Raw genomic sequence first — 27,342 nt, 5'->3', positions numbered from 1 at the left:
CATTAGAAGCGCAAAAGGAGTCAGCATCTTTTGGAGTACTAACAAAACAGTTAAATAAAGTATTGGAACAGAAGGATAGTGAATTAAAGCAAAGGAAAAAAAAGAAAGTATTTTAAGAGACACAAACGACTATAAATTGGAACAAAGTTTCAAATGGCAGCTTAATTTGAAAGAAGGCAAGGGAGGCTCTATTTCTTCATCACCTGAAAGGGAGGTTAGAATTGTAAGCCCAAGAAGGAACCAAGCATATAAATCACCTGAAAGAAGATTTAGGTCACCTGAAGAACCAAGATATTATAGTGAGACCCCTAATGAACAGGGTAGAGTCTATAGGGATGAAGATAATGGCCCAAGAACACCTAAACCTTTGTGGAGGAATAATAATATGAATAAATCACCAAGAAAGCCATTTTGGAAGAATGGAAATAGAAACAATCAGAAACATCCAAATCAACTGTATAGTATCTATGGAAATTCAGGCAACTATGGTCATGAAAATCAAAGGAACTATAATTACCAAAATCAGGATTGGACAGAAGGAAGAGATGATAGAGACTACCCTCAACATCAAAGTTTTGGCCATCAAAATCACAACCATTATAATCAATATCAGTATGACTCCAGAAGAAGTCCGATCCCCACTCAAAATAGGTATGAGGCCCTAAGAGACTATCGAGGTGATGAACAGCCACGGTCTTTTTTAGACCAACGTTGGAACGAACGGACCCCACCAAGGCACGACAAAATGCTAAAGGCAAGAAGTCCAAACTCAAAAGAGGATGTCGTGGAGGACGGAAGGTCCAAAAGAAAAAGAGAATAGCAGGGGAAGGCATCCTTAATTTGAGTGGAATAGAACTAACAAGATCAGAAATGCTGACATTATATCAAGGATCGAAGTATGCCCCTAAACTGAATCTTAATAAATTTGAAGTGTATGTTGATATTCAGAAATATACAAGGAGATTAAATATAAAAAAAAAATACATGCTAAACAAGACCCCAAATATTCAAAATGGAAGATTGGATACATCAGAAGAAATTGTGCATAGCCAACTGAGAAATAAATCGCTATTCAACCCGCCGGTTCATAATAATGAGCATATAGAGGTTTTTAACAGGATGGTCATACAAGACCTCGAGAAACTGAAAATTAAAAAAATACATGACCCTCAAGCTATCGAAAGAGGAATTGGAGGAAAACAAACAAGTCGTGATTAGACCCGCTGATAAAGGGGGAGCAATTGTTGTTTTGTCAAAAGATTATTATAATAAGGAGTTAGTAGACCAATTAAGTGATACTGGTGCCTATATAAAATTGAAGGGTAATCCAACAAGGCAATATAAAGAAGAGTTACGTGAACTTATATTAAAAGGAAGTATGAAGAATATTCTAACCAAGAAGGAAGAGAAATATTTGGTACCTGAGGTGTGCAGGGTGCCCATTATATATACAGTACCAAAGATCCACAAGAATCCACTAAATCCTCCAGGAATGCCTATAATTAATGGAATACAATCTATAAACTCTAGACTGGGAGAATATGTAGATAAATTTATACAGCCTTTAGTACCACAAACATGTGCGTACTTGAGAGATACAAAGCAGGGACGAACTTTAGAAGACATGGACTGGTCTAACATATGGCTCACATCTAAGTCATCTTCACCCAACATCTTAGCACTGGAGACAAATTATAAAGTCCTAACTCGCTGGTACCTTGTACCCGCTAGAGTGGCAAAATATTCACCTAATACCTCAGCTCTTTGTTTTCGAGGATGCCCAGAAATAGGCACATATTTACACATATGGTGGACGTGCCCAGTAATCCAAACCTTCTGGAAGGAAGTCTTCGTGATTGCATCTAAAATATTTAAAAAAATAATACAACCAGATCCATATTTAACTTTACTTAATCTAAAACCGGAATGGTTAACACTCTCTCAATTCAAACTTATGATCCAACTAATAACGGCTGCAAAACAAACAGTGGCCAAGGCATGGAAATCTCCTACATTGGTACTAGCAGAAACAATTCACAGAATGAATAATACAATGTCCCATGCTAAGATGGTAGCCATCGATCAAAATCAAATTCCAAAATTTGAAAAACTTTGGCATCCTTGGATAAAACAACTGTTCCTGTCAAATTTCAATGACTCTGTCCTGTTGCCATGGTAACAGATTAAATAACTTACAGAGACACCCATTCTAAAGGCTTCAAAGAGAACTAAAAAGAATAATAAACTGACGAGCGGGACAACCTTGTGGACCATACCTCCTACCTTTCAACCCTTTTTCTTCTTTCTCTTTCCTTTTCTCCACCTTACGATTAAAGCTCATTATCAGAATTTATTTGACCTATATACACTCTACTTGTAAACAATATGTATAGTAGGTATAAATCATTTAAATACCTACAAAAGTAACTAAGGAAATGATATATATCTTTAATTTAGGTTTACGTGAACCCAATGTTTAATATTTGAAATTTCATGATATTTACCTATATAAACCCTGCTGTAAAACAATGAGCTTACTTTATAGATCCTTGTAAACTTACTTTATGTATCTTTATAACATTGTATACTCAATAAACTTCTTTTGACAAGGAGAGATACAAAGCACCTTATTCAGATACTAAATTAAACGGATTTGGTACCCCAACAAAAGTATTTAATAGCCACAGCGGATGTATCATCGCTGTATACGATAATAGATCGCGATGAAGCCATTCAATCTACTAAATTGGCTCTAGATAAGTTTACTAATTTGATCTTGAAACAAAAGAGATTTATTCTGAGGTGTTTGGCTTTTGGCTTGCAACACAATTATTTCTGGAATAATAATGAATATTATAGGCAATTGAATGGCATTGGGATGGGTGCTAAGTATGCACCAAGTGTTGCAAATATATTTATGGCAAAGTGGGAGGAACAGGCCATATACGCTGACCTTCCTGAAGATTTGATCCTTTACAGAAGGTTTATAGATGACTGTATAGTCATATGGAAGGGGGATGAAAATAGTAATTAGTAATGAAATTAGTAATGAAAAGGTTCACTTCCTTGATCTGGAAATATGTCAAGAAGACGGAATACTAACTACAAAAACTTTCTTCAAACCTGTGGAAAGGAACAGTTATATACCGGTAGACAGTTGCCACCATGAACCCTGGCTTATTAACTTACCTAAAGGCCAGCTGATACGTCCGAGAAGGAACTGTTCCAGCCAAAATGATTATTTGGAACAAGCAAAAATTATAGGAAATAAATTTACAAGTAAAGGATACAATAAAAACTTTATAGAAGATAGAATACAGGAAGTATATGATATTCCACGGGAGAAACTTATACAGGATAAAGTAAAGGAGTCTAAACGATATCAAGAAATTCCCTTAATTATGAATTTTATTACACAACATAAACGTATTTGAACAGATTATCAAAAGGCATTGGTCACTTCTTTTAGCTGACAGACAATTGCAATCGATTTTACCGGAGAAACCACATTTTACTTACCGGGGGGGGGGGCTCCAACTCTGAGGGACTTAGTTGCAAAAAATGTCCCAGATCCACCTAAGAGGTCTAATGACCTAACTTTTTTTCAGGGAAAAGGTTTTTATCCCTGCAGAAGGTGTTACGCATGCAGGAATACAAACCTTAATGGCCAAAAATGCACAAATTTTATTTCCACAAGTACCAACAAAGAGTATGTAATCAAGGATTTCATTTCTTGAAGGATAGAAGGGGTGGTGTATGTGTTGCAGTGTACATGTTTACTGCAGTATATAGGATGAACTAAACGTCTCTTATGGTAACACATACAGAATATTAGAAGTGGGTACCCCAAACACAGTGTATCCCGTCATTTTGCACTACATCATAATAAAGATCCTACTCACATAAAATTCTGGGCTATTGATAAGTACAAACCCCACTGGAGGTGTAGTCATAAGATCAGAGAGTTAAGTAAAAGTGAATCCAGATGGATCTTTGAAATGTGCACTTTGTTGCCGAGGGGCCTGAATATTGATTTTGACTTGAATTGTTTTATTTCAGATTTTTAGTTTTTAAATTTTATCTCTTTTGGTTTTTAAATATTATTTTAAGTTTTTTTTTTTTCCCATGGTTCATTACAGGAGGGAATGGTATTAAGGGTCCTATATTATAAAGATTATATAACCATAATATGGAGGCTGTGATGTGTGTATTGTATTAAATTTAAATTCATTTGTGGTTGAATTATACTTATCTACGCATGCTTCTCGCTAGTGATGTTATATTTAATACTGAACACTGGAGGGCATAGCACTATGGATTATTGTCATCTACTATTTACTTTGGATATAAATACCAAGTTTGACCATGGGGGGGGGGGGGGGGGGGGCCTGAAGTCTCTGTTCAATAGATCTTTTTAATGAATAATGTTTCTTAATTCCAAATTTGATTTTAACTTGTCTTTTAAAAGTTGTATTATTAAAAGTTATATTGTGTAATCTATTACTAAAAATAAGTATTGCTGTAATGCAGACTCAATGGAATGATGACTTGCTTATTTACCGATATCACTATGGCAACTAATATGCTGTCCATAGCTTAAATAGGAAGCTTGGCTGGTCACATGACTACCCTTGAGAAAGTCACGTGACATGTGACGATACGTGCGGGGAGAAGGAGTCAGTGACGCCTTCGCATAGTGTTCGGCAAACACAGCAATAGCTGTATGAGCGGTGAAGCTGTCTGACCATTATAACAAAAGCGATTCAGCTACTGCAAATGTGTGAGTGGATTATATTGTTTGCCCAGTCTTGTAGCATTTAAAGAGTAGATGTCTCCTGGGATCACATCCCAATGTGAGGGCCAGTTGACTGTCCTGCTTTTTTTTTCTCCCCCTTCCTCCGATTGGGAGAATGGACCAGAGTGTGATTGAATATAGCCAATGTTTGCTCAGAGGAACGTCTGGTGTCTATGTAAACCTGATACATTGTTTTCTTTTTATTGTGAGTGAACAGAACTGTATTTCAGCAGCTGCTACTTTGAATAAATTCATTTATTTCTCAGCATAATATTCTACAAGTTGAGGGCTGTTTTTCTTTAACCCTTGGAGCGCTGGCATGTTTTCGTGTTCTGATTGTCTGATCCATTTCTACCAGTTATGGTTTTTTTTTCCAGCAGCACTGGGTATAGAGCCCTTCCCATTGACTTTTTTTTCCTTATATATATTTTGGATGGTTCCGACACTTCCGCGTTGATGTAAACACTCCCTCGTTTGGACTCGTAGGTAAAGGAAGGGAGAAAGAAGAAAACTCCAATAGTGTGGTATATATATATATATATATATATATATATATATATATATATATAGTATATTTTCAGAGGAGTACCTTCTATTAGATCAGTGATAGCTCCCGGTGTCTGCGACCCTCCTATCAGAAAACCCATGTTCTTTCAGAACTTGGTTGGGTATTATAAATGCAAAAACTGTGCTGTTTGTACTATTAATGACATCAAAAATCGTAAAGTAGAACAGTTCCATTCTACCAGCACTTCGAGGACTTTTTCGATCAAAGCCTTTATTACCTGTTCCACCACCCACGTAGTATACCTCTAAATCTGTCCATGCGGATTACAATACGTGGGCCGTACAGTACGACCCCTTCAGGTCAGATTGAACGAGCACATTGGAAATATCCGAAGAGGGTTTATAGGCCACCCAGTATCCAAACATTATTTGGATGTACACGGGCGAGATCCTAGGGGTACAAAATTCATAGCCATAGATAGACTCAAGACACCATGGAGAGGTGGTCCGAAAAAACGAGCTATATCCAAACTTGAAATGGAGTGGATATAGAAAATGAAATGTTTAAAACCATTTGGGCTCAATGTGGATGTCGGGATTAATGCGTTTATTGACAATGCTTAGGTGTTATTGTGGGTAGACGCATTGATTTCGATACTCGTGAAAATAATTTGTTATGGTTTTTCCCCCCTTTTTTCTATGGTTGGCTATATTGTGGGTTCTGTAAAAATTGTAGGGGGATATCATTGTCTAGATATGGCGGCCCTTTGAATGTAGTAATACATATATATAAACATAGGACTAATGCACGACGATTCTTAGTAATATAACCCCGAAATACAAAGATTTCTCTAATAATATAGTTTGCGGTCTAAGGAAAGAATAAGTAATATATTGTTTAGATCTAGCAGTTTTTAATTTAATTTTTTCTATCCTTTTTATTTTTATTTTTCCCCCTTTTTATTGTCAAGTGTCCATTACTGTAGGAGTAGTGGTCCTATAGTGTGGACGATTTGACCCAAAGATAACCAATTGCTGAGACCTATAATAGAGGACATATACTAGTTTGAGATGAGAAAGAAATTTTGGCCATACAAAGTGTGCTAATGACGTTCCGGAACAAGCTTCCTCGTTTGCATTTCATAATGCGAGCTACGTCGAGGCTCGGCGTCCTATGCACATGCTCAGATCGTATTTCGTTCTTTGGACGAAAACGAGGCTTGAAAGTGAAGGAAGCATCATAACGGGAGCCATGTCGAGGCGTGGTATCCTTTTGCACATGCTCAGATTGTAATTGAAATTCAGATGAAAACCAGGCTTGAATGTACTATAAATGGCGATGGTTCACTGCGTCGCCCGGGCCCCTTTGAAGACGTGACTTATCACGAAACATGTAGGGCGTGGCTACGCAGTGTATGCCAGATCGCCATAGAGCCCCATGTAATTTAGCACGGGCGTCTCTGCTGTTTTTATATTTTGCTGGCTTTTATATTTTGGATGTTTTGTAAGATGCCTAGTTGTCTGAGGCAATAAAATTTCCCTTTTTTATATACTACACTATTGGAGTTTTCTTCTTTCTCCCTTCCTTTACCTACGAGTCCAAACGAGGGAGTGTTTACATCAAAGCGGAAGTGTTGGAACCATCCCCGGTTGTGTGGTGAGCTGTCATCTCCTGTCCCTGCAGAGGGATAAATCTGCGTACTTCTAAGACCTTGCTATAAAGGAGATCCAACGTGTCTGGTAAGGATACATCTATTATCAACCTTTTGGATCCACTGGTGGTTGGAGGTCCCTTCACGTCCCCTTATTCCTCTATACACACTAGGGGATGCAATTTATGAACTTTGGATATGCGTTTTTCTTGCGACTCAGGACGCAATTTTGAACTTTTTCACTTATGACTTTGCACTTGGGTGGAATAACTGTTTTTTGCACACAAGTTTGTAATTTTATTGCTGTTTTATATAAATGGAATGGTCAATATTTGACTTATATGTCGCTGTTCGCGGTGCAGCATAGCGACTTTCTAATTCACTTACATTAAATTTGATGGTGTTTATTCATTTATTTATCTACTTATGATAATCATATAGTAATATAGATTTAAGTATTTAATGTAAGCGCACAATTTTTTCTTTTTATGTAATCTTTTTCACCTCATTGATATTTGTGGTTTTGTTGCAGCCGCAGTTATATTAATTGTTGCTTGATAGCGCAGGTTTTCTTTCTTTTTCTTTTTATCAAGTTGTCTTCAACACCTCTAGATGCCTAAATGCATTGAGTTGCTGCCATGTGATTGGCTGATTAGCAATTTGTGTTACTGAGCACATGAACCGGTGTACCTAATAAAGTGGCCAGTGTGTGTGTGTGTATATATAACAAAATGATTATCTTTAAACTAGAGGAACTGTAGTCTGCTCCAACCACTTTGCATATTATTTCATATATACTGGGCCAAATTTACTGCATAAATCTCCCTCCACTGTGTCTGGCTGCAACCATTTTAACTGTGGGCAGCTGAAGCCGCTGTCTGTTCACTTCCTGGATTTACACAGACACACACACAGAGGTTGATTTACTAAAGGCAAAAAGACTGAGCACTTTGTAAGTGCAGTCTCTCCAGAGCTTAGTAAAAAAAAAAAGGGAAAGCTCTGCTGACTCCATCGTCCAATCATGTGCAAGCAAAAATGTCATTTTGTTTTTTTTCCCTTGCATGTGATTGGGTGCTCTTTGCAAAGTGAAGCCTTACCTTATTTACTAAGCTCTGGAGCAACTACACTTTACAAAGTGCACAGTCTATTTGGCTTTAGTAAATTAACCCCACAGAGGCACACCTCCAGCTCTGCAGCTTTCATTGGCCCCCTTTTGACTCATCCCCCCCCCCTCCCTTCCTGGCAAACCCTCATGAGAGTGAGAGAGAGAGAGCTGTGTATGATGTCATAAACCTCGGCCAATGACCAGACAGGAAACAGGAAGTGGGCTGTATAAGGGATTTACTGGCAGAAAAAAATGTTTTACTATCCAAAGTTATAACAACAACAAGAAGGGCAGAAGATTTAATAGATGGAAAGATGATAAACTGTCTGAAGGTCCATTTTATAATAACGAATACCAAGATCTTTGTAAATCAATAATAAATATAGACCCCCTACTACAGCATTATCCTATCCTGCCTTGTTGCTAGGACGTTGCTAAGACACCCCCAGCTGACTCAAACCTCTTTGCATGCGCTCTCTCTTCCCTGTTGCGGTAGCTCTGAGCTGCAATGGAGGAGATAGTGGACCACACAAGTGTGGGGGGGTTCAGAGCTCCCTTCTGTGATAAGGGTGAGCAGTAACGGCCGGGACTGTCTTAGCAACATCCTAGCAACAAGGCAGGACAGGATGACACAACCTCTGGAAGTGTTTCAGTCACTCTACAGGAGGTATATAAATGGTCTGCACCTATATAAAAAAAAGAACATTGTTCAACTTTAGTGAAAGCTACACAGTTTTTTTTTTAATCCACAGCTGCCCCCATTATCTGCATTGGAAGTTGTTGTGGTAAAGGTGAGCCAACCCTTTATAGGGATGAAACTTTGTAGACTAAGTAGTTTAGGGCTTGTCCTCATGTTCAGAACTGGTCGACCCCCAACCATTATACCAGCACAACGACTGGCAGGGGACAAAGAGCGGGGCATACCAGGTACGTCCTCAAGTCTTAGATGAAGTAGTTTAGGGCTTTCCCTCATGTTCACAACTGGTCGCCTCAGCCAGCACAACGACTGTGGTAGGGGAGAAGGAGCCTGACATACCAGGTATGTCCTCTCATTGATTGTAGACTAAGTAGTTTAGGGCTTTCCCAATCAGAGGACATACCTGGTATGCCAGGCTCCTTCTCCCCTGCCACAGCCGTTGTGCTGGCTGACCAGTTGTAAACATGAGGGAAAGCCCTAAACTATTTCATCTAAGATCCTAGGACATACCTGGTATGCCCTGCTCTTTGTCCCTTGCCAGTCGTTGTGCTGATATAATGGTTGGGGGTCGAAAATTAGTACAAGCCCAAAACTACTTCGTCTACAATCAGAGGACATACCTGGTATGCCCCACTCTTTCTCCCCTGCTACAGTCGTTTTGCTGGTATAATGGTTGAGGCCGACCAGTTGTGAATATGAGGGGAAATTCCTAAAATACTTAATTTAAGATCTAAGGACGTACCTGGTATTAGTGTGGTAGAAGGGTCTGGCGCTGTTCCTATAACTAAGTGATAATTCCCTACCTACGTATTTATATATCTCTAGTTCAAAACAAGGCATACAAGTATAAATTCCTAGGTATAAACAAGACGTGCAGGTGTCAAATGGTGATATCCTTAAAAAATATATTGCACAGTTAGTTTTAAGCTATAAATATATGTATAAAAAAATGATAAGCAAGCTTTAAATATATAAAATACTAGTGATGGTGTCGAATCTCATACACAGTGTTGCCGATTGGTATTCCAAATGACATGAGGTGTGGGGGAGGGGGGGGGGGGAGGGGGGGGTGTAAGTGGGGAAGGGAAGGGGAGGGAGGGGGAAAAGGAGAGGTGTGGGAGATCAACCACTGGTAAAGGAACTGAAAACTGTTCAAAAATTACTCCTAATAAAGTGCAAACGTGCTAGTAAAATTCAAATAAAGTCCTTATTGTGTAATAAGCTTGTTGTCCTTAATAGTATAATATCTTGGTATATATCTTGTGCAGTATCTTGGTGCATATGATGTTGTGACTATGATCCTTTATTAGTTCTAAAATCCTTGCTCTGAAAGTGCAGCCACTCACCGGATCACTTCACCCCTGCAGGGGTATCAGGCAGTTACAGTTTTGCGCCACTGTACGGCAATCACTGGCAAACTCAGGATCGTGGTGTATCATATAAAAAGAGAGAAGGAGTGCCCATAGCGTAAAATCGTTTTTAAACATTTTTTATTAAACAAATGGAGAGGTACTCACAATTTCACAGTGTAAATAAAGCGAAGTAGTAAAACGTCACGGTTAACCCTCAGCGCTGGTAAGTAGGTAATGTTGGGAATAGGGATGAGCTCCGGCGTGTTCGCATGGCGCACGTGCCGAGCCCGCCAGGAAGTCGGCACGGCGCAGCGCTAATCACAAGCAGTGAGACATTTCCCGATCTCTGCAGCCGCACATCGGGAAATGTCTCACTGCTTGTGATTAGCGCTGCCCCGTGCCGACTTCCTGGCGGGCTCGGCACGTGCGCCATGCGAACACGCCGGAGCTCATCCCTAGTTGGGAAGCACAGATTAGGCCACGCCCTACGCATTTCGTCGTTAGGACGTCTACGGGAGCGTGACCTGTACTGTGTCTTCCCACCCTTATATAGTGTGCGGTGTCCCCTTGTTAATTTTTCGTTTGGCATCCATTTTGCCTGTGATTCCGCGGACCGGAAGTTCGCCCGCGGCCATTTTGCCTATGTTATGCAGACCGAAGCCCGACTTCCTGTTAGTATAACAGTGTCTAGTGTTTCTAAGGGGCGGTTTGTTTTGGTTATTGTGTGGCCATTTTGCCTGGGATTTTGGCAGACAGTAGACCCTATTCAATGTCTCTGTGTGCATACCTTCTGAAACCGGCAGCCATTATACCTATGATTATTTAGACACAGGAGACCATAAGTTAGTTTTTCTTGCAACTGATTTACCTTAGTTTCGCTTTTAAGCTAATCCCAATCCAAATTTGCTGATTAAAATACAGGTATATATTATTGGGTATACCGCATACTGTAAAAGGTTTTTAAAAATATACTTATCAGTTTGCCCACGTTACAATAAAGTTCGGAATATTTATACTAAAATCCAAATGTAAAAAACAAATGTAAAAAACCCGGCATATGTGCCTCTTGCAATGGGCAACTACAGTGTAAAAAATATATATGCATATACCAACTAGACAAGAATTAAAAATGGAAATAAAAACATTTAGAGTAAACCTGTGTAATCTAAAAAGGAAAGCGTTTAGAATTAAAACAGTGTATATTCTATATAAAATATTGTTTTTTCACATATTTTTATTTTAGTGTATTACTCTGGAAAGAGGGAAGGGAATGTTTTTGTGGGGAACTTGTCATGTCGAAATCATGTATATGTATGTCAACTGTTAAATTGTCTATGTTTATACTTTATGTATCCACATATGGTTGCTGTTATGAGTTGTTAGTTCCATAGTGCACAAGGGGAGATGTATTAAGTGTCTGTGCTGGGTCCCTTTCTGGATATAGGTGTGGAGCTATATCGAAAATTTAGAATGGGAAATAAAATTAGGATATTTATATATATATATTAAAAAGAGAGAGAGATGGAGAAAAAGAGGGAACCAGGGGGGTCTTTTCTGGTTGGGGGTGTGTTCCCTATAGTGTGAGCCAATACATTCATGTTGTAAATGTGTATTAAAAGGAGGTATTTTGGAGTCTGTGTTATACTGTTCATGCGCATGTGTTCAAGGAATCCTATTTGAGAGGTATGTGGGACCTTTAGTTTCTTTGTCATTGGAAATTTGTTGGTACATTTTTCAACATTTCTCAATGGGGATATTTGGTATGAATCCCACTCATTTTGGGGAGAAGGAACCTAATTTGATGTTAATGTACTTCTAAGGTCATGTGTGTTGGTGCTGCATGTTGATGTCAGTATTAATAGTTGGTTAGGAAGCAGTTAAGGTCAAGGTCTATATTCATACCCATAGGCTGTAGGGTATCCAGTAAAAATATCCACTTGGTTTCATTTTGTGAAACCTTAGTTTTTTTATTGTCGCCTCTCCAATGGCCCTTGATTTTATCAATTGCATAGAATGTCATATATGCTGGATCCCTATTGTGATAGTCTCTGAAATGCCTAGAGACACTATGTTTGTTGAACCCTTTTTTGATGTTTTTAATATGTTCCCTGATCCTAACGTGTAACTCTCTGGTTGTTCTTCCTACATACTGCTTCCGACAAGGACACTCTAACACATAGGTGACATGGGTACTGTGGCAGGTAATGAGTTCTCTAATGGTGAACTCTTTTTCGTTGACAGTTGATCTGAACTTTGTTGTTTTCTTGTTAGTTTTTTTGCTAGTTCTGCAAGGTAGGCATTTGCCACATTTAAAAAACCCTTTTAGGCCTTTTCCTATTTTTATCTCCCTGGGTGGATCTATTGCGTTGTGTACCAACTTGTTCCTCAGGGTTGGTGCTTTCTTGTAAATAAAAACGGGTTTCTTAGGCAATATGGAATTGAGGACCCTATCGGATTGGAGAATGGGCCAGTGTTTTTTGATTATAGTTTCCGCATGTTTATATTGCCTATTATATCCCGTTAGAAAGGCTACTTCCATTTTTTCGTTTTTTGTTCTTCTTTGCTGCATTCCCGTTTCGTCTATCAGTTTGTTCCTATCCATATTTCCGACTTTGCATTTTAGTGCCACTAGGTCCTTCCTTTTGTATCCCTTTTCTACAAACTTATTTATTAGGATGTCCGTTTGTTTCTCGTAATCATGTTTATTGGAACAATTCCTATATAGTCGCATGAACTGGCCTTTAGGTATATTCCCTAGCCATCGTGGGTGGTGGCAACTACTGGTTGGGATATACCCATTTCTGTCCGTGGCTTTGAAATATGTTCTTGTTTTCAAGTGTCCGTTATCCTTATATATTTGTAGATCCAGATAATCCACGGTTTCTTTGTCCCAGTTTCCAGAGAAGGTGAGTCCATAGGCATTGCCGCTGATCTCGTCAAAGAAATTCTGTAGTTCTTCTACCGTGCCCCCCCATATAATGACGATGTCATCTATATACCTCCGGTATAATTTCAGATGTCTTCTTTCGATACTGTAGATCTGTTCCTCCTCCCATTTGTTGAGAAGTAGGTTTGCTACACTGGGGGCATATTTAGCCCCCATAGCTACTCCTTTCGTACCTGGTATGCCCCGCTCCTTCTCCCCTGCAACAGCTGTTGTGCTGGTAAGGTGGCCGAGGCTGGCTGCTGCAGCTCCTCTGTGGTTGAAGGCGGAGAACAGGGTTTCTAGGTATCATTGAGAATTATGTTGTAACAAAACCACAGCCATTGTGCTGGTATAATGCTTTAGGAGACCAGTTGTGAACACAAGGAGAAGCCCAAAAATACTTCATCTAAGATCCAAGGACATACCTGGTATGCCAGGCTCCTTCTCCCCTACTGCAGACGTTGGGCTGGTATAATAGTTAAAGTGATTCTAAAGTCTCAATAAAAAAAATAACAAACATGTTATACTTACCTCCTCTGTGTAGTTGGTTTTGCACAGAGCAGCCCGGATCCTCCTCTTATCGGGTCCCTCTTTGCTGCTCCTGGCCCCTCCCTCCTATTGAGTGCCCCCCCAGCCAGCAGCTTCCTATGGGGACACTGGAGGAAAGTCAGAGCTCCATGTATCCATTCAGAGACGGAGCCCCGACCCTGCCCCCTCTCTCCCTTGATTGACTGACTGACTTTGATTGACAGCCGCGGGAGCCAATGGCATGGTTTCTGTGTCTCAGCCAATCAGGAAGAGTGTCCCGGATGGCTTAGACATTCGTGGACATCACTGCAGAGCGAGGGGGCTCAGGTAAGTATTAGAGGGTGCTGGGGAGGCTGCTATACACAGAAGGTTTTTTTATCTTAGTGCATAGAATGCACCTTCTGCCTTTACAACTCTTTTGGGGCCGACCAGTTGTGAATATGAGGGAAAGCCCTAAAATACTTCATCTAAGATCCGAGGACGTAACTGATATGCCCGGCTCTTCCTCTTCTGCCACAGTCAATGTACTGGTATAATGGTTAAGGCAACCAGTTGTCAACATGAGGAGAAGTTCTAAACTACTTCATCTAAGATCTGAGGACGTACCTGGTATGCCCCGCTCTTCTTCCCTGCCACAGCCGGTGTGCTGGAATAATGGAAAATAAAGTATTTTGTATCACCACATGATGGCATTGTGGATACAAGAATAGTTGTGTGAACTGTGAAAAACTCAAGCGCTATAATGAAATATATGATAAAGTAAAATAGTGATTGAAAATAAAAAAAAAATAAGCTGCAATCAATCATAACTGTTCAGGCACCCTAATGTTATAATATATATAAATTATTGATGAGCTCTAATTCAAATATCAATCAGTGCACAGCTCGCCTCAAATAAATCAAATAAATTATATGAATTCAATAGATACAGCCATCAAAGCATAGAAATGCATAAAGATGCATAAAATTCCATGTGATAAAACACACTAAAAACAGAAAATGATGTGCATACCGTATATACTGGAGTATAAGCCGACCCGAATATAAGCCGAGGCACCTCATTTTACCACAAAAAACTGGAAAAAATTATTGACTCAAGTATAAGATGAGGGTGAGAAATGTGCAGCTACTGTAAGTGGAAAAAGAGGGTCAACAATGCCCATTTGCAGCCTCACTGTGCCCATTTGCAGCCATAGGTCCCCTGAACTTCAAACTCGGTAGTTAAGGGTTCCTAGATGCCCCCCTGAGCTGCAGCCAAAATTTGGGGTCTCTGAACCCAAAGGGTCCCGAAATGACATTGCTGCAGATGGACACAGTTGACCGACTTTGGGGCCCCGTATCTCGGGGCCACTTGGTGCTAAGAACCACAAATTTGGTGCACAAACCCAGTGGAACTAGAGCTACAGCATACGGGTTCCTAGCACCAAGTGGCCCCGAGATACGGGGCCCCAAAGTCAGTTTGGAAAATGTCAAGCACTTTTCAGCAGCAGAGAATTACATTTTCCGAACTGATTTTGGGGCTCCGTATCTCAGGGCGACTTGGTGCTAGGAACCCCAGCTTTGAATATGTTGTAGTGCTAGTTCCACTGGGATTGCACACTAAATTTGGGGTTCCTAATACCAAGTGGTCCTGAGATACGGGGCCCCAAAATCGGTTTGGAAAATGTCATTCTTTGCACCAGAAAAATGCTTGACTCGAGTATAAGCCGAGGGGGGCACTTTCAGCACAAAAAAAATGTGCTGAAAAACTCGACTTATACTCGAGTATATACAGCAAGTGTGCGTGCGCAACTGTCAGCACTCATAAGCTAGTAATTTGATGAGCAATGCATATTGAAGAATTGAAAAAAAAATAAAGTACAATATTCCTCTGACACAAATAACAATATTAACCCAGCAGTCCATTAATCGTTTTCCATTTGAAATGTAGGGGTTAATATGTGTGGTAATTAGCAACCCGATTTTTAACTTTCATTCATCGGTGCCTCCAAAGTTTCCACACAGCGCTCACACCACCTGCATAATCGATTGTTACCAAAATAAAAAGATCGAGAATAATTCAACTTGAGTGCTAATAATGGAAAGAGACCATTGGTGGTAGAGGCGTGATGAAGGTAATGCTACATGTTGCGCCCCGTTTAGCACTTCTTCAGGAGCTTGAGATCTAATATACATAAAAATAAAAACAAACAAGGGATTTAACATCAATTTAAAGTAGAACCATTTTTAATTACATGCATAATGAGTAGTAAGCATGTCAGCTGTGTGCATCCTCACCCATAGGCAGCCAAACAAAGCAGCACACAACCACAAGGGAGCAAAACTTATCTGCAGGGGCGTATATAACTTGGACCTCTCCACTGCCTTTGATACAGTCGACCACCCCCTCCTCCTCCTCAAAAAACTCAATTTGCTTGGTCTCCATGGCTGTGCTCTCCGTTGGTTTGAATCTTACCTATCTCACCGCACCTTCAGTGTCACTTCCTCCTCTCCAACACCTCTTACCGTTCGGGTCCCCCAAGGTTCTGTCCTTGGACCTCTACTATTCTCGAGCTACACCTCCTCCCTGGGTCAGCTGATGGCCTCCCATGGCTTCCACTACCATTTATATGCTGATGACACCCAAATCTATCTCTCTGCCCCTCAGCTCACTCCATCAGTCTCCTCACACATCACTGATTTACTAACAGACATAACAGCCTGGATGTCACACCACTTCCTCAAACTGAATCTACCTAAAACCGAGCTCATAATATTTCCTCCTCCACGTGCCCCTTCCCCCCCAACTTCTCTGTCAAGATCAATGGCACAACTATCAGTCCGTCCCCACATGCCAGGGTGCTAGGGGTAACCCTAGACTTTGAACTGTCCTTTCAGGCCCACATCCAATCCCTGTCCAAATCATGCTGCCTTAGCCTCCGCAACATCTCTAGAATACACCCCTTTTTAACCAATGACACCACCAAGCTTTTAATTTACGCCCTGGGCATCTCTCACCTCAACTACTGCCTCCCTCCTCACTGGATTACCTTTACATAGACTCCTCCCCCCTTCAGTCCATAATGAATGCCGCTGCAAGACTCCTCCACCTTACCAACTATTCAGTGTCCTCCACCCCTCTCTGCCAATCCCTCCACTGGCCTCCATTCAGTGTCCTCCACCCCTCTCTACCAATCCCTCCACTGGCCTCCATTCAGTATCCTCCACCCCTCTCTACCAATCCCTCCACTGACCTCCATTCAGTGTCATCCACCCCTTTCTGCCAATCCCCCCACTGGTCTCCATTCAGTGTCCTCCACCCCTCTCTACCAATCCCTCCACTGGCCTCCATTCAGTGTCCTCCACCCCTCTCTACCAATCCCTCCACTGGCTTCCATTCAGTGTCCTCCACCCCTCTCTGCCAATCCCTCCACTGGCCTCCATTCAGTGTCCTCCACCCCTCTCTACCAATCCCTCCACTGGCTTCCATTCAGTGTCCTCCACCCCTCTCTGCCAATCCCTCCACTGGTCTCCATTCAGTGTCCTCCACCCCTCTCTGCCAATCACTCCACTGGTCTCCATTCAGTATCCTCCACCCCTCTCCTCCAATCCCTCCACTGGCCTCCATTCAGTGTCCTCCACCCCTCTCTGCCAATCCCTCCACTGGTCTCCATTCACTGTCCTCCACCCCTCTCTGCCAATCCCTCCACTGGCTTCCATTCAGTGTCCTCCACCCCTCTCTACCAATCCCTTCACTGGTCTCCATTCAGTGTCCTCCACCCCTCTCTACCAATCCCTCCACTGACCTCCATTCAGTGTCCTCCACCCCTCTCTGCCAATCCCTGCGCTGGCTTCCATTCAGTGTCCTCCACCCCTCTCTATCAATCCCTCCACTGGTCCCCATTCAGTGTCCTCCACCCCTTTCTGCCAACCCCTCCACTGGCTTCCATTCAGTGTCCTCCACCCCTCTCTACCAATCCCTCCACTGGCCTCCATTCAGTGTCCTCCACCCCTCTCTCTGCCAATTTCTCCAATGGCCTCCATTCAGTGTCCTCCACCCCTCTCTACCAATCCCTCCACTGGCCTCCATTCAGTGTCCTCCACCCCTCTCTCTGCCAATCCTCCACTGGCTTCCATTCAGTGTCCTCCACCCCTCCCTATCAATCCCTCCACTAGTCTCCATTCAGTGTCCTCCACCACTCTCTGCCAATCCCTCCACTGGCCTCCATTCAGTGTCCTCCACCCCTCTCTCTGCCAATGCCTCCACTGGTCTCCATTCAGTGTCCTCCACCCCTCTCTACCAATCCCTCCACTTTCCTCCATTCAGTGTCCTCCACCCCTCTCTCTGCCAATGCCTCCACTGGTCTCCATTCACTGTCCTCCACCCTTCTCTGCCAATCCTCCACTGGCTTCCATTCAGTGTCCTCCACCCCTCCCTATCAATCCCTCCACTGGCCTCCATTCAGTGTCCTCCACCCCTCTCTACCAATCCCTCCACTGGCCTCCATTCAGTGTCCTCCACCCCTCTCTCTGCCAATGCCTCCACTGGTCTCCATTCAGTGTCCTCCACCCACCTCTACCAATCCCTCCACTGGCCTCCATTCAGTGTCCTCCACCCCTCTCTCTGCCAATGCCTCCACTGGTCTCCATTCAGTGTCCTCCACCCCTCTCTGCCAATCCCACCACTGGTCTCCATTCAGTGTCCTCCACCCCTCTCTACCAATCCCTTCACTGGCCTCCATTCAGTATCCTCCACCCCTCTCTCTGCCAATTTCTCCACTGGCCTCCATTCAGTGTCCTCCACCCCTCTCTACCAATCCCTCCACTGGCCTCCATTCAGTGTCCTCCACCCCTCTCTCTGCCAATGCCTCCACTGGTCTCCATTCACTGTCCTCCACCCTTCTCTGCCAATCCCTCCACTGGCTTCCATTCAGTGTCCTCCACCCCTCTCTACCAATCCCTCCACTGGCCTCCATTCAGTGTCCTCCACCCCTCTCTCTGCCAATGCCTCCACTGGTCTCCATTCACTGTCCTCCACCCTTCTCTGCCAATCCCTCCACTGGCTTCCATTCAGTGTCCTCCACCCCTCTCCACCAATCCCTCCACTGGTCTCCATTCAGTGTCCTCCACCACTCTCTGCCAATCCCTCCACTGGTCTCCATTCAGTGTCCTCCACCCCTCTCTACCAATCCCTCCACTGGTCTCCATTCAGTGTCCTCCACCCCTCTCTGCCAATCCCTCCACTGGTCTCCATTCAGTGTCCTCCACCCCTCTCTACCAATCCCTCCACTGGTCTCCATTCAGTGTCCTCCACCCCTCTCTACCAATCCCTCCACTGGTCTCCATTCAGTGTCCTCCACCCCTCTCCTCCAATCCCTCCACTGGCTTCCATTCAGTGTCCTCCACCCCTCTCTGCCAATCCCTCGGCCAGAGCAGAAATCTACAATAAATTGCAAAATGTGCTTAGCCAGATCTCCACATATATTTCTCAGGACGGGGAAGCCACCAGACACCAATCAGCCAATCTAAAGGCCCTTTTAATGGCTACAATAGGATAGTACCATAGAGATGCCCAAAAAAGACTATACTTGTTGTATACCCAGTATAGGCATCAAAATCCAATAAGGGTCAAAAGAACCTCAAGACTGAAAAAACAGAAAGGGATAGACATATATATAGATATATATACACACACCATAGTGGTAATATCGCAAGGATCCATGAAATGACCCCAAAGCCACACTAGAAAGGCAGCAAAAGCAAGATGGAAAGAAACCAAACCTACCCAATTCTGGTGGATATAGTAACACCCGCCACCTGTATGCTTCCAGACAGAGTGGGGCTGTCTCCGTCTAAGCAATGCCACGTCCATCTATATATATCTCCTGACCAGACGTGTGTCATCCCCCGAAGATAGGAAGAGACGCCGCCCCGGACAGGCCACAGGCTTCCACGCATGCGCCCGCATCCCCGCTAATGCGAGAGGGCGGGTCATTGTGACGGGAGCAAAGGGGGAACCAATCCTATCAAATAGAACGAACCCACAGTTGCCGCAGTCCAACCACAGAACGCGATCAGACATATGGCGCTGGGTGGCCGCACAAGCAGTGGATGGAGCCAGCCCACTACAGAGGGCAACCAAGAATGTGGTCTACATCGGGGAAAGGATAGCACCAAAGACCACATGCATAATATTAAAGAAAATCAAACACAGAACATATAATTAGTGTTACATGTAGAATAGGCGTCATGTCCGATATAGAAACAGGAACAGCATAGATGAATGAACATCGTTCTAATTGTAAAACATTCAGACCACAAGGGGGTAGACTAGAGGAACAACCAATGAAACTGACCACTGCCAGAGGCTACTTGACAGTAGATCTAGAAGGCTCAATGACTCTTATCATATATATTATCAAAATATACAAAGCTATCGCAGTATGTAAAGCAGGAAGAAGAAATTCAAAGAAAGAGACCCAACCATCCAATAATTGTAATCGAGTCGTGTCTAACAGTATACAGGCGGAGGAGGGGCCCGCCGACTCCGAATGATTATTCTAGAAATGAACCCCCCTGGTATGTTGGGTAGAGCTTTAGGAGTGGTTTGTAAGATTGGGTCCCATGAATACCTGAAGAATATGGAGCGGCGAGGAGCTCAACCCATAAGGTTTACTTTTATCCCATTCTCCTCGGCTTTTGGGAGCAATGAAAGAGACAAAAGACGAATCTGTGATTGAATTGTCCTCTTACTGGAGGGAACATCTTTCCATTTGCTGAATAGTAAATGTGCTCATTTATCCTTTTGTCTCATTCGTCTGGCCGTCTTCCACACGTAAAACGCTCCACATGTGCAGATCATCAGATAGACGATGTCCTTGTGCTTCACAGTAAAGTATGGAAGTTGGGAAGAAAAGTCTCTCCATTAGGAAGTGTGAAATGATTGTCTACATTGATCCAGGGACAGGATTTCTCCCTTGGGGTTATGTGTTGTGTGTTGGTTTGTCTGCCTATGGGTGAGGAGGTACACCGCTGACATGTTTACTATTCATTATGTATGAATTAACCCCTCTAATACCGGGCACTCCCCCCCCCCCCTTCCTGCCCAGGCCAATTTTCAGCTTTCAGCGCTGTCGCACTTTGAATGACAATTACGCGGTCATGCTACACTGTACCCAAACTACACTTTTTAATCATTTTGTTCCCACAAATAGAGATTTCTTTTGGTGGTATTTGATCACCTCTGGGGTTTTAATTTTTACTAAACAAATAAAAAAAAGCAAAAATTTTGAAGAAAAAATGTTTTTTTATCTCTGTTATAAAACGTTGTAAATAAGTACGTTTTCTCCTTCGCTGATGGGCACTGATGGGGCTGCACTGACGGGCACCAATTAGATGGCACCAATGAGGTGGCACTGATAATGAGCACTAATATGCGGCACTGATATGCAGCCCTGATGGGTACAGATAGGTGGCACTGATGGGCACTGAAAAGTGGCACTGATGGGCATGGATGGGCACTGATGTACTGTAATGTATGGTACTGATGGATGCCAGTGCCAAACAATAATGCCTGCCAATCAGTGATGCCCATTGTGGGCACTGATTGGCATCCATTGTGGGCACTGATTGGCATCCCTGGTGGTCTAGGGTGGCATACGTGGTGGTGACTAGTGGTGGCATCCCTGGTGGCGTCCTTGGTGGTCCAGTGTGGGCATCCTCGGGGGGGGGGGGGGGGGCTGCGCTGATAATCGATAATGTGGTAAAGAGTCTCCGTCAGACTGACACACCGCAACAACGATTGCTGCGATGCGTGCCCCCGGGTGTGCGCAGTGGCTTTTTATCCCGAAGGAAGTCATATGACGTCCGGTCAGGATATTGAAACCACTATATATTTGCTATATGGCGGGCGGCAAGTGGTTAAAAATGCTTCTACTTTAACCACTTCCTGCCCACCCACCGTCATATGACAGCCTCCCAGAACGAATGCTCTCACGCGCTCACACCATGCTGCTAGGACACGGCACGACCCCGATCTCTGTAAAGAACCGCGGCCGTGGCTCTTTAACCATGTGATCGGCTGTGTCCAATCACATGCAAACACGAAGATGCCGGTAATCGGCGCTCCTCCCCTCACACCGACAGCGGCATCTCCTAACAGGGGACATCTTCACATGTCATCAGGGCACTGATCATCAGTGCCTTGATTACAATTAGGTGCCCACCAGTGCCAGAGATGTGTGCCCACCACTGCCAGCAATTAGTGCCCACCAGTGCCAGAAATGTGTGCCCACCACTGCCAGCAAACAGTGCCAGAAATGTGTGCCCACCACTGCCAGCAATCAGTGCCCACCACTGCCAGCAATCAGTGCCCACCACTGCCAGCAAACAGTGCAAGAAATGTGTGCCCACCACTGCCAGCAATCAGTGCCCAAAAGGGATGCCAGTCAGTGCTGCCCATCAATACCACCCATCAATGCTGCCTATCAGTGCCGCCCCATCAGTGCCCATAAGTGCCGCCTCATCAGTGCACATCAGTGAAGGAGAAAAATTACTTATTTACAAAATTTACTGACAGAAACAAAGAGAAATTTTTCTGTTTTTTTTTTTTTTAGGAAAAAATAAAAAACCCAGCAGTGGTTAAATACCACCAAAAGAAAGCTCTATTTGTGTGAAGAAAATGATAAAAAATTTGTTTGGGTACAGTGTAGCATGACCGCGCAATTGTCATTCAAAGTGCGACAGCGCTGAAAGCTGAAAAATGGCCTGGGCAGAAAGAGGGGGAAGTGCCCGGTATTGGGGGGGCAGGAAAGGGGGGAAGTGCCCTGTATTGAGGAGCAGAAAGAGGGGGAAGTGCCCGGTATTGAGGGGCAGGAAGGGGGGGATGTGCCCAGTATTGAGGGACGGGAAGGGGGGAAGTGCCCGGTATTGAGGAGCAGGAAGGGAGGGAAGTGCCCGGTATTGAGGGGCAGGAAGGGAGGAAAGTGCCCAGTATTGAGGGGCAGGAAGGGGGGGAGTGCCCGGTATTAAGGGGCAGGAAGGGGGGAAGTGCCTGGTATTGAGGGGTAGGAAGGGGGGAAGTGTCCGGTAATGGGGTACAGGAAGGGGGGAAGTGCCCGGTATTGAGGGGCAGGAAGGGGAGGAAGTGCCCGGTATCAAGGGGCAGGAAGGGGGGAAGTGCCCGGTATTGAGGGGCAGGAAGGGGGGGAAGTGCCCAGTATTGAAGGGCAGGAAGGGGAGGGAAGTGCCCGGTATTGAGGGGCAGGAAGGGGAGGGAAGTGCACGGTATTGAGGGGCAGGAAGGGGGAAGTGCCCAGTATTGAGGGGCAGGAAGGGGGGAAGTGCCTGGTATTGAGGGGCAGGAAGGGTGGGAAAGTGCCCAGTATTGAGGGGCAGGAAGGGGGGGAGTGCCCGGTATTGAGGGGCAGGAAGGGGGGAAGTGCCTGGTATTGAGGGGTAGGAAGGGGGGAAGTGTCCGGTAATGGGGTACAGGAAGGGGGGAAGTGCCCGGTATTGAGGGGCAGGAAGGGGAGGAAGTGCCCGGTATCAAGGGGCAGGAAGGGGAGGGAAGTGCCCAGTATCGAGGGGCAGGAAGGGGGGGAAGTGCCCGATATTGGGGGCAGGAAGGGGAGGGAAGTGCCCAGTATTAAGGGTCAGGAAGGGGGGAAGTGCCTGGTATTGAGGGGCAGGAAGGGGAGGAAGTGCCCGGTATGGAGGGGCAGGAAGGGGGGGAAGTGCCCGGTATGGAGGGGCAGGAAGGGGGGGAAGTGCCTGGTATTGAGGGGCAGGAAGGGGAGGGAAGTGCCCGGTATTGAGGGGCAGGAAGGGGGGAAAGTGCCAGGTATTGAGGGGCAGTAAGGGGGGGAAGTGCCCAGTAATGGGGTACAGGAAGGGGGGAAGTGCCCGGTATTGAGGGGCAGGAAGGGGAGGAAGTGCCCGGTATTGAGGGGCAGGAAGGGGGGGAAGTGCCCAGTATTGAGGGGCAGGAAGGGGGGGAAGTGCCTGATATCGGGGGGCAGGAAGGGGGGGAAGTGCCTGATATCGAGAGGCAGGAATGAGAGGGAAGTACCCGGTATTGAGGGGCAGGAAGGGGGGAAGGGCCCGGTATTGAGGGGCAGGAAGGGGGGAAGGGCAGGAAGGGGAGAAGTGCCCGGTATCGAGGGGCAGGAAGGGGGGGAAGTGCCCGGTAATGGGGTACAGAAAGGGGGGAAGTGCCCAGTATTGAGGGGCAGGAAGGGGAGGGAAGTGCCCGGTATTGAGGGGCAGGAAGGGGGGGGAAGTGCCCAGTATTGAGGGGCAGAAAGGGGGGGAAGTGCCTGATATCAGGGGGCAGGAAGGGGAGGGAAGTGCCCGGTATTGAGGGGCAGGAAGGGGGGGAAGTGCCTGATATCAGGGGGCAGGAAGGGGAGGGAAGTGCCCGGTATCGAGGGGCAGGAAGGGGAGGAAGTGCCCTGTATCGAGGGGCAGGAAGGGGAGGAAGTGCCCTGTATCGAGGGGCAGGAAGGGGGGGAAGTGCCCTGTATCGAGGGGCAGGAAGGAGAGGGAAGTGCCCGGTATCGAGGGGCAGGAAGGGGAGGGAAGTGCCCGGTATCGAGGGGCAGGAAGGTTAAGGAAGTGCCCGGTATCGAGGGGCAGGAAGGGGGGAAGTGCCCGGTATCGAGGGGCAGGAAGGGGAGGGAAGTGCCCGGTATCGAGGGGCAGGAAGGGGAGGGAAGTGCCCGGTATCGAGGGGCAGGAAGGGGAAGGAAGTGCCCGGTATTGAGGGGCAGGAAGGGGGGATGTGCCCGGTATTGAGAAGGGGGGGAAGTGCCCGATATTGGGGGGCAGGAAGGGGGGAGTACCCGGTATTGAGGGGCAGGAAGGGGAAGTAGTGCCCATTCTTTGTTTCTTTCTTTGTTTTTCTGTATATTAGATCTCACACTCCTGAAGAAGCACTAAACAGGGTGCAGCATGTAGAGTTACCTTCATCTCTTCTCCACCACCAATCATCTCTTTCCATCATTAGCACTCAGGTTGAATTATTCTCTATCTTTTTGGGTAACAATCGATTATTCAGGTGGTGTGAGCTCTGTGTGGGTCAAACTACAAATTCTTTTTAATATGAATGACAACAATCACATTTAAATAAAAAAATGTATAATTTTTCTATCACATTGTAGCAGTGTGCCTGTAAAGTCCATATTTTTCTGTGTCCTCGATATTTCTTGGTTCCGGGATAATGGAGGAGGCCGGCTGCCGCAGGTTTCCCAGTATCATTGAGGAAGATGTTTTTAACAATATTTTTTTTCTAGTGTGAATATAAATGAGATGTATATATAAGGAGTAAAGCACCAGAAATTATACAAGCTGGCTCCTCCCCACACTTTAAGAGGATAATATTGGCGGTAAAATCTTGGGGAAGAGGGAGGAGCTGTAATATTATCCTTATTCCTCACTCAGGCTGTGACTGGTTCCCTGAAGAGACTTGTCTCCGCCTCTCCCGCCATCAGTCACACTCTGACATCATCATATACAATGAAGGACCGCCCACAATCCTGAGTATCTGAGAAGAGGAATAGAGGAAGTACTACTACCTCTTCCTCTACCACAAGGCAGGTGGGGGGGGGGGGGGTACTACAAGGGAATGTCCGCTTCAATCCTGGAGTTCGAAGGATCAGCACAGAACGTGACTTGGTGATCATACAAACCGAGATTTACAATGTAGATTGTTTGCAGTGAGAACCTAACACTGTGCGCATGCTTATCTATACCAGAGTACACACAGGCAAAATTCATAGAGACTACAGCTGGTTACACCCAGGAGGCAGAAATGTATCAGCAAGAGGAGGAGGAGGGCGACCTTTGACAGATGAGGATCGATCTACCAGAACATGGAAGAGATCAAAGATCACCAGGGAGCGCCAACTGTTTATAAGTGATTATGTATCAAACTCCAGATAAAGCACTTTTATAAATGTCACAAGAAATATTAACACTAAACAGTCACCTTCACCGAGAAATGACCCAATCACAATCATTTCCATGTCTGGAGAGTGTCCTTCATGAAGAAAAAACTACTGACACCGCAGGCTGACTTACACCAGGAGGTCCAGGCCTGGCAGCTGACCTGAATACTATACAAAGCGTAGGGGTCAGTAGTATGTAGGGCAGTGTACAGAGGTCAGTAGTATGTAGAGCAGTGTACAGAGATCAGTAGTATGTAGGGCAGTGTACAGAGGTCAGTAAGTATGTAGAGCAGTGTACAGAGATCAGTAGTATGTAGAGCCAGTGTACCAGAGATCAGTAGTATGTAGAGCAGTGTACAGAGGTCAGTAGTATGTAGAGCAGTGTACAGAGGTCAGTAGTATGTAGGGGCAGTGTACAGAGATCAGTAGTATGTAGAGCAGTGTACAGAGGTCAGTAGTATGTAGAGCAGTGTACAGAGGTCAGTAGTATGTAGAGCAGTGTACAGAGATCAGTAGTATGTAGAGCAGTGTACAGAGGTCAGTAGTATGTAGAGGCAGTGTACAGAGGTCAGTAGTATGTAGAGCAGTGTACAGAGATCAGTAGTATGTAGAGCAGTGTACAGAGATCAGTAGTATGTAGAGCAGTGTACAGAGGTCAGTAGTATGTAGAGCAGTGTACAGAGATCAGTAGTATGTAGAGCAGTGTACAGAGATCAGTAGTATGTAGAGCAGTGTACAGAGGTCAGTAGTATGTAGAGCAGTGTACAGAGGTCAGTAGTATGTAGGGCAGTGTACAGAGATCAGTAGTATGTAGGGCAGTGTACAGAGGTCAGTAGTATGTAGAGCAGTGTACAGAGGTCAGTAGTATGTAGGGCAGTGTACAGAGATCAGTAGTATGTAGAGCAGTGTACAGAGATCAGTAGTATGTAGAGCAGTGTACAGAGGTCAGTAGTATGTAGGGCAGTGTACAGAGGTCAGTAGTATGTAGGGCAGTGTACAGAGGTCAGTAGTATGTAGGGCAGTGTACAGAGGTCAGTAGTATGTAGGGCAGTGTACAGAGGTCAGTAGTATGTAGAGCAGTGTACAGAGGTCAGTAGTATGTAGGGGCAGTGTACAGAGATCAGTAGTATGTAGAGCAGTGTACAGAGATCAGTAGTATGTAGAGCAGTGTACAGAGATCAGTAGTATGTAGAGCAGTGTACAGAGGTCAGTAGTATGTAGAGCAGTGTACAGAGATCAGTAGTATGTAGAGCAGTGTACAGAGGTCAGTAGTATTGTAGAGCAGTGTACAGAGGTCAGTAGTATGTAGAGCAGTGTACAGAGATCAGTAGTATGTAGAGCAGTGTACAGAGATCAGTAGTATGTAGAGCAGTGTACAGAGGTCAGTAGTATGTAGAGCAGTGTACAGAGATCAGTAGTATGTAGAGCAGTGTACAGAGATCAGTAGTATGTAGGGCAGTGTACAGAGATCAGTAGTATGTAGAGCAGTGTACAGAGATCAGTAGTATGTAGGGCAGTGTACAGAGGTCAGTAGTATGTAGAGCAGTGTACAGAGGTCAGTAGTATGTAGAGCAGTGTACAGAGATCAGTAGTATGTAGAGCAGTGTACAGAGGTCAGTAGTATGTAGAGCAGTGTACAGAGATCAGTAGTATGTAGGGCAGTGTACAGAGGTCAGTAGTATGTAGGGCAGTGTACAGAGGTCAGTAGTATGTAGAGCAGTGTACAGAGGTCAGTAGTATGTAGAGCAGTGTACAGAGATCAGTAGTATGTAGGGCAGTGTACAGAGGTCAGTAGTATGTAGAGCAGTGTACAGAGGTCAGTAGTATGTAGAGCAGTGTACAGAGATCAGTAGTAT

This window comes from Aquarana catesbeiana, linkage group LG01, assembly GCF_042186555.1.
Source record: "Aquarana catesbeiana isolate 2022-GZ linkage group LG01, ASM4218655v1, whole genome shotgun sequence".
Classification (NCBI taxonomy): Eukaryota; Metazoa; Chordata; class Amphibia; order Anura; family Ranidae; genus Aquarana; species Aquarana catesbeiana.
This window is presented reverse-complemented; position numbering follows the sequence as displayed.